Here is a 7,720-nt window from a genome sequence, read left to right as displayed (position 1 = left end):
GACAGAGGGGGACATGACAGACGCCGTCCCAGAGGCAGAGGGGGTCCGAGCAACTTTGGGTCTATAGAGCCATTCTCGGACAGGCCCATGCAACAGCCCTGAGGGGTTGCCCGACTGTCCTACTCTGGAGGCAGTCTGGGGAAGATTATCATTGCCCCCAATGGCTTGGAAGTCCATAACTGCAGATCATTAGGTGCTGCAAATAATATCCAGAGGCTACACCATCCCATTTGTTGCCCCCCCGATCCAACCAAAGAGCCTCTCAGATGTCTCACCTGCTCAAAGGGAGATAGCAGCGCCAGAGATTTCCAAGCTGCTTCACAAACGAGCCATCAAACCGGTCCCCCCGATCAGTCCAGGTTAGGCATTTACTACAGGTTTTTTTTAGTGCCAAAAAAGACTGGGGACCTCAGACCCATTTTGGACCGGTCAGCCTTAAACCTCGCTGTCGCCAAACAGAAATTCCGGATGGTTACCCTGCAGTCCATTCTACCTTATCTTTGTGAATGTGACTGGGTGTGCTCGATAGACCTCCAGGACGCTTACTACCATATCAAGATCCACAGAAGCTCCAGGAGATTCCTTTGCTTCCATCTGGGAGCCAGTCATTTCCAGTTCAGAGCCTACCCTTTGGTCTCACCACAGCCTCCAGGGTGTTTACCAAGGTGTAATGGCAGTCGTAGCGGGTCACCTGAGGATTCAGGGGATTCAGGTATTCCCTTACCTAGACTGGCTCCTTGCTGCTTCCACCAAGCATCTTTGCCAAGCCAGAGACTCCTTCCTTCATCTTGCAGGGATTACTATGTTTCCAAGTCCCTCTTGGAACCAGTACAGATCTTGGACTTTATCGGGGCACGGCTGGGCACGTTTCGACTGAAAGTCTTTCTAACCCCAAACAGGGTCCAGAGTCTAAGGGCTTATGTGTCTATAATGCTTGGTCCCAGGTTACAGAAGGCGGGCGATGTTCTCAGAGCCCTGTGCTCTATGGCTGTAGCAATCTGTATCCTCCCCTGTGTATGGCTTCACCTACGGGTTCTTCAATGCACTGTAGCTGTACAGTGTTCTTGGCTAGATCTCCCCATGGAATATCCAATTCAAATCAGCGAAGCCTGCAGGGCGTCACTCCTCTGGTGGCTTCAATCCCCGGAGATTGCAGCGGAGCGCTCATTCGTTTCACCCACAGTGACCATGGATGCCTCCCAACTCGGGTGGGGCATTATCTGGGAGGACAGTCCAAGGCACGTGATCCCAGATAGAGACCAGATTGCACATAAGTGTTCTGGAGATGAGAGCAGTGCTTTTAGGGTTGCAAGCCTTCCACACCGTTCTTCCTCCAGGGACTATTGCAATTCAGTCAGACAACATGTGTATTGTGTGGTACATCAACAAACAGGGAGGAACCAGATCTTACCCTCTGTGTTGCAAGGCCATGAGGATATGGGAGTGGGCGATCTTCACCAGTCTGTTTCTGATTGCATCTCACATCCCGGAACGTTCCAACATTTTAGCGGACAGATTGAGTCGGGCTATTCTAATGCCATACGAGTGGTCTCTGAAACGGTCAATAGTGGAGGAGATATTCTGTGCGTGGGGACAGCCTTGCTGCGATCTCTTCACATCTCCTTCCAACGCGAAGTGCAACGAGTTCTTCGTTCTAATACCCTCACCAGGGGATTCCCCCAGAGATGCTCTAGTCCATGCTTGGCCCCCCGGGTTACTGTACGCTTATCCCCCGTTACGAAGTTTCTCCAGAAAGCTTGCGGACTGGGGTGCAAAGTGATTCTTATTGCCCCGTTCTGGCCTCATCAGGTGTGGTTCCCCTTTCTCTGGTCTCATGTTCTTGCTCCTCCTTGGATTCTGGATCCCTGGCCGGATATCATTTCTTATCCCTCGGGCACCTGTCTACCCAACCTGAACAGCCTCAAGCTAACAGCTTGGTTGCTGCAGTTCCCTTGATTGCCAGGACTCCCGGTCTTTTGTCTTCAGTGAAAACTATTTTGGTGGCATCTCATAAGGCTTCCAGTAGGAGGATTTACTGCAGTTAATGGAAACGATTCTCTATATGGGCTTCTCAGAGAAGCCTGGATCCTTTTACAGCCCGTCTCGGCAGTGTTGGAGTTCTTAGCTAGCATTTTTCAACAAGAGGCTAGCTCCTCCATGGTAAAAGTACAACTGGCAGCTATTTCAGATTTCCACGTTGGCGAAAATATGAATGCCCTAACCTCTTCTAGACTGTGTAAGGCTTTTCTTAAAGGAACGTTTCTCTTGCATCCTCCATTTAAGGATTCTGTCCCTCCTTGGGATCTTACTTTTGTTCTCCTGGCTTTAGTTGCTCCCCCCTTTGAACCTGCAGCAGCAGTGGATTTGAAGTTCTTATCATGGAAGACGGCCTTCCCTAGTGGCCATTACATCAGTTAGAAGGGTTTCTGAGCTTCAGGCTTTGTTTGCCGTGCCCCCTTATTTGATCTTCCATAAAGAAAGGGATTCTCTCCGCACAAACCCTTCTTTCTTACCAAAAGTGGATTCTGAATCGGACATTAATCAAACAATTAACCTGCCTGATGTCCTTCAAGGATGCATCTGCAGTCATCACATATGGGTTGTCCTGCCTCAGGCAGCCCTTCGGTCGGCCGGATTCCAAAGTCTGGGTCCGGCGTCGGCTGATGTCGCACTTTCCCCGACGTCAGAGCGCCTGGGGTATAAAAGCATCAGCCGACGCCATCTTCCCCAGTCTTTCTTGCCGCGTGGTGCCCGAAGCAGAAGCAGTTTGCAAGTGCCGGTCGGCCAGCTCCTGTAATTCAGCTACCGAAGACTTCAAAAAGCTAAGTACCCCGTTGGGGACTCTTTCTTGCCTCAGCCGATGTCAGATAAAGTTAATAATTGTTTAACTTGTGGGAAACAAATACCTCATAAGGATTTCCACTCTTACTGCCTACCCTGTCTAGGCCCAGACCACGACGTCTCTGCCTGTTCAGCCTGTGCTTCCTTCAACCGACGCACTCTTAGACGGGCGGAGTTTGCAGAGGAATTTTTTGGGTCTACTTTTTCATACAATATGCCGTCGGAGACTCCGACTTCTCATTTAACAAAGAAACGGAAGGACAAGGACCGACACACGCGGGCCGCGGTTTCGGCTGAAACCATGGCCAGGCCTACCGCGAGTGTCTCGGTCTCGGCTGAAACAGAGTCCTTGCTACTTCCAACCCCCGAAACCGCTCAACCGACAACCTCGGCCCCGGAGGCCCCTGCTGAGTCGGTTATTGAATTTCCTTCAGAAACTGGTGTCTTGGAAACTTCCGACACCATTCCTCTAGACAAAACTATACCAGCACGTGGTGCAGCTAGGCCTCCTGCATCCATGTCCATAAAGGCTTTCACCAGGGCTAAAGCTGCTAAACATACAAAAGCTATGCCTCCCAGGGTTATTCCTCAGGGACCCTCTACCAGTTCACAGATTCTAACTTTAGCAGAGGACCTTATCTCCTTAATTAGGGGCTCTCAACCCCATCTGGACAGGGGCTCTCATCCCCCTCTAGACAAAAGGCCCAGGGTTGAGCCCTCTGATCCCCACTCCTCAGAGGAGGCCTTTGATGGCTGTGCTCTCTCGGACTACCAGGAGGAGGCGTTTTCGGCCTACGAGGATTCTGATGCAGAGGAATCAATCCCCTCGGCCTCCCCTCCTGAAGAACTATCCTTCAGGGAGACCCTTCACACTATGAGAGAGCATTTCAAATGGCAGGGCCAGGCATTCTCTGATTCCAGGAAAAGATTAAGAACATTTCTGCATTTACCTCAGCATAGACCTTTGGCTATTCCTCCTGTTTTGACTGTCATTGATGATGTGTACTCTGAGTCTAGCATAACCCCTGACACTCTTCCTCCGGCCCCTGCCAAACCTGATAGGTACTACAGGGTCCCGGACTCGCATCTTTTTCTTTACAAGGCCCACTCTGCTGATCCAGAAACTATTTCCCAGGGCCCTAAAGGGGTTGCAGCTGCCACTACTAAAAATCCACTCCCCTCTGAAAGGGAGTCCAGGACTTTAGAGAGATGGGGTAAAAAAGTGTATACTTCTGCTACTCTTTCTATGAGGGCATTAAATTGTCAATTTCATATGATACAGTACCAAGAGTATTTGTTAGATGAATTGCATAAGAAACTGTCTTCACCTGAACCCCTAGATCGCAAATCACTTCAGGATCTGGTACATAACTCCCAGCAGGTTAGCAACCATTTCTTACAGTGTGGTTATGATGCATTGGAAGCTTCATGTAGGTCAGGTATGACAGGTGCAGTCATACGTAGGCATGCTTGGCTGAAGGAACAATCTCTGCCAGACCATGTTAAAGCTAAGCTTCTGGATGCTCCACTGGAAAAGCAAAAGTTATTTGGCTCCACTGCTCAGGAGGTCTTAAAGAAATTTGAGGAAAAGGCAAAAAAATCTGTACAAACAGTCAAAGATTTTCTACAAGTCCAACCACCAAGATTCAGCAGAAATTGGCCTACCAAGAATTGGTCCTTTCCGGACACAGAAAGATTTCAGAGAGGCAAGAACAGGCGTGCCAGAGGTAGAGGGCAAGCTAGAGGCTCCTACAGAGGACTTCAATGGCAGCCTCCCAACCAGAGAGGTAGTGCAGGACCTACAACTGCTGCACAAGGACAGTCTCAATGACTTTGCTTTGACTCCGTAACCAGGGCTCAATTAGAAGCACCTTTGGGCGGAAAGCTTTCCTTATTCTCAGAAAATTGGCACAGTATTACAAGAGACAAATGGACACTGCAAATAATAGACAAAGGATACAGGTTCCATTTTCGCACATTGCCAAAAAGAAAAGGCATGCCAGACCTGCCACCAAATCAAAGGGCAGAGGCTTTGAAATAAATCTCCAACTTAATGCAAATGAAAGCTATAGAAAAGGTTCCTCTTTCAGAACAAGGCCAAGGATTTTACTCCAGACTATTCCTTGTTCCAAGAAAAGAAAATCAATGGAGACCTATTCTCGACTTGTCCGCACTGAATACTTATCTCATTGTGCCAAAATTCAAAATGCTGACTCTACAGCAACTCCTTCCCATGCTGGGCAAGGGGTCTTGGCTGGTGACTCTAGACCTCAAGGAGGCATACCTGCATGTCCCTATCAGACAAAGTTGCAGAAGATACCTCCGATTTCTTGCAGGTTCAGAGCATTATCAATTCTCAGCATTGCCCTTTGGCTTATCTACTGCGCCCAGAGTATTCACGAAATGCCTGGCATCAGTAATTGCACACTGCAGACTTCAGGAGATTCAAATATACCCATATCTGGATGACTGCCTTATACAAGCGGACAGCCAACAAACTTTGGTAAAGGACTTGAATTATGCCATCCGCCTACTGCAGGCCTTGGGATATACAGTCAGCATTCACAAATCAAGACTTGTTCCATCCCAAAGAATAACGTTTCTGGGTGCGGATCTAGACACAACCACCCAAATGGTGTTTCTCACAGAAGAAAAACAAAGACAACTACCGGATTACTTCAAGAATCTGACAAGACAAACTCAGCTGACTGCAAGGAAAATCCTGCAGGCCCTGGGTTACATGGCATCTTGCATTCTTCTGATTCCACAAGCAAGGCTACATATGAGGAAACTACAATGGTACCTAAGGAGTTTATGGACTCAGCACAGTCACAGCTTAGAAACTTTGTTCCCACTCATTCCATGCCTCCAAAAGGAATTTCTGTGGTGGGCTCAAGCAAGCCAGTCAAACAGGGGTCTGCCCTTCAGCAAACCAATAGCCAGCCAAACCATTACAACGGACGCTTCAGACCACGGTTGGGGAGCACACATGGAGGGCAGATGTATTCAAGGACTATGGTCACAAAAGGAGCTACGCATGCACATAAACCAAAAGGAAATGCTGGCAGTGATACATGCAATCAAGGCCTTCAAACTCTTTCTGCATCAAGGCCACCTGCTAATAAGGACAGACAACACCACAGTTATGTGGTACATAAACAAGGAAGGAGGCACCCATTCCTACCCTCTTTGCAGACTGGCTATGAATCTATGGGAACTCTCCTTGAAACTCAATATAGAGCTGCAATCCCAGTTTGTGCCAGGAAAAGACAATATACTGGCGGATAGCTTAAGCAGAAATATCATGGATGCACACGAATGGATGCTGCACCCAGACATCTTCCTACAGATAACATGATCATGGGGAAGGCCAGACATAGATCTTTTTGCCTCCCCCCACAATCATCAGCTGAAGAAATTCTGCTCAAGGACATACCACCCACAAGCATGGAAAGTAGACTCCCTCTCTTTCAGCTGGAGAACTCTAACAGTGTATGCATTTCCACCCCTCCCATTAATGACCAAGGTTTTACTGAAGATCAGGACAGAGCAGCCAAAAGTGATTCTGATAGCTCCGGACTGGCCAAGACAGCACTGGTACCCACTGTTAAAGAGCCTGTCACGCACAAAACCATGGCCTCTTCCTCTATGGCCACTTCTACTGACACAGCACAATTACAAAACTCTGCATTCCAACCTGAAAACTTTGCAACTAACAGCCTGGAAAATACCTTGACTCCTCCTCAGGACAAGCTATCCCAGAGAGTGAAAGATATTATTATGGTAGCTCGCCGGCCTTCCACAAGAAAGGCATATTCAGCAAAATGGAAAAGATTTCACATTTGGAACACCACAAAGGGCCTAGATGCGACCGTGATGGACATGGCACATATCCTGGAATACTTGGCAGAAATGTTCCACAATGGTCTGTCTTACTCTTCCATTAAAATTCATGCTTCAGCAATTTCAGCAGAGTATAATACTGATCCACCTGTCTTCTCTCATCCTCTCCTAAGGCAGTTTCTAAGAGGAATCAAAAACATCAACCCTCCAAGGAAACCACCTCTACCTACTTGGGACCTTAACTTCGTGTTGGAAAAACTAACACTGCCTCCCTTTGAACCAGCAGCATCTGCAGAACTACAGTTCCTGTCTTGGAAGACTGCTTTCCTTCTGGCCATAACCTCAGCAAGAAGAGTATCTGAGTTACATGCCCTTATGGCAGTACAGCCATTCCTTATTTTTCATCAGGACAGAGTTTCATTGAGAACCAAGCCTACCGTTATGCCAAAGGTAGTATCCAGGGTTTCATTAAATCAAGCTATTCACTTGCCTACCTTCTTTCCAAATCCACAAAACAAAGGGGAGAAACTTCTTCACACCCTGGACATACACAGACAGTTGCGCTACTACTTGGACAGAACTAAAGGTTACAGAAAAACTGACCAGCTGTTGGTAGCATATGCTGCTGGTACACAAGGAAAAACAATTTCCAAACAGACAATTTCAAAATGGATAGGGAATTGCATTCGTTTTTGTTACTCCTTTCATGGAAAATCTGTGCCAGCTAACATTAGACCTCATTCCACGCGAGCCACAGCCACCTCCACAGCCTTCTTAAGAGGGGTGGCTACCAAGGACATTTTAGAAGCTGCTACATGGAGCTCTGTGCATACATTTGCCAAGCATTACAATTTACCCTTATATTCCAGATCCAGAGCAGGCTTTGCTACGGCAGTCCTGGCATTTTAGCTACACCATCCTTTACATAGTTCCTCCACCCCCAGATTGGCTATGGTATTCTACCCATATGTGATGACTGCAGATGCATCCTTGAAGGACATAGTACAGTTTTGTACCTACCATAAATGTAGATGTC

This window comes from Protopterus annectens, chromosome 7.part1 (assembly GCF_019279795.1).
Source record: "Protopterus annectens isolate FY-2018-M chromosome 7.part1, PAN1.0, whole genome shotgun sequence".
In the NCBI taxonomy this organism is placed as follows: Eukaryota; Metazoa; Chordata; order Ceratodontiformes; family Protopteridae; genus Protopterus; species Protopterus annectens.
This window is presented reverse-complemented; position numbering follows the sequence as displayed.